The following is an 858-nucleotide window of genomic DNA, read 5'->3' as shown; positions in this document are numbered from 1 at the left end:
AGGGAACCAGTATGTTTGCAGCAACCCACCAGGGCCTGTGTGCTGCCGTGGCATGAACCACACATGCTCCTGGTGCTGGTGCATCGCAGCGCTGGTCATGGCAGGAGCACAGCGATGGCAAGTGGAGAGCTTCTGCAGATGCCACTGGCGCTGTCAGCAGCAGGGGAGATGGGGTAGTGAGCACTGACCAGGGGTTGGTGACTACCTGCAGCCACCGCTGGCAGCGGCAGCAGTGAGAAGTGGAGATTTCTGACTGCCTGCAGATGCTGCCAGTGGTGTCGGCAGTGAGCGAGGGAGGGTGGTGAGAGGCCACCACCCACAGGCACCAGCAACAGTGCACCCACATGCACCCCCTACGCATCGCCAATGCACCCTGGATGCAGCCTCTGCCCAACGTGTCCCCTAGCTGGAGCTTCTCCTTGGCCACTAATGAGTGTCGCAAAGGGCTGCAGCCTTTTGCATCCCTTAGCCATCCCTGAGAGTCCCCCCAGAGCTTCTGGCCCTACTCCCTATGGCAGCAGGGCCAGCACCTGCCCCCTGCTGCTCCTCACCCCCAGTTCTCTGTCTTTGTAGGCACTGTGATGAAATGTCTCTACTATGTAGCACCCCATGGCTGGCCATGCCCCTGTCCTGATTGCTGCTGCCAGTCCTCCAGGGCCAGCATTGCAGGGACAACCATGTGGGGGGTCCCAAGAAATGGTACGGGAACCATGGCAAGCAAATCCTCCCCATCTAGCCTCAGTTCCACCCATGTACCCATGCCCATCCCTGTGCCTGGGCCCCCAACTGAACCTGTGAGGACCTCATGGCACTCTGGGGCAGGCTGACATCCAGAGGCAGTTTGTGCGGGGTGGGTGC

General features: G+C 60.7%; 1 long non-coding RNA gene across 1 annotated transcript in view; it reads left to right on the top strand.

Moving 5' to 3' along the window:
- The first annotated feature begins 285 nt into the window (after positions 1-285).
- The window catches only part of LOC102382537, a 2,287-nt gene continuing 1,714 nt past the window's right edge, over positions 286-858 (top strand). The window contains exon 1 of the long non-coding RNA XR_003092299.1: positions 286-699. This is a non-coding gene — a long non-coding RNA (uncharacterized LOC102382537). The remainder of the gene's footprint in view (positions 700-858) is intronic.

The sequence above is a fragment of the Alligator sinensis genome, unplaced genomic scaffold, assembly GCF_000455745.1.
Source record: "Alligator sinensis unplaced genomic scaffold, ASM45574v1 scaffold1492_2, whole genome shotgun sequence".
Lineage (NCBI taxonomy): Eukaryota > Metazoa > Chordata > Crocodylia > Alligatoridae > Alligator > Alligator sinensis.
Note: the sequence above shows the minus strand (reverse complement) of the source record. Positions and strands in the feature narration are given on the sequence as shown.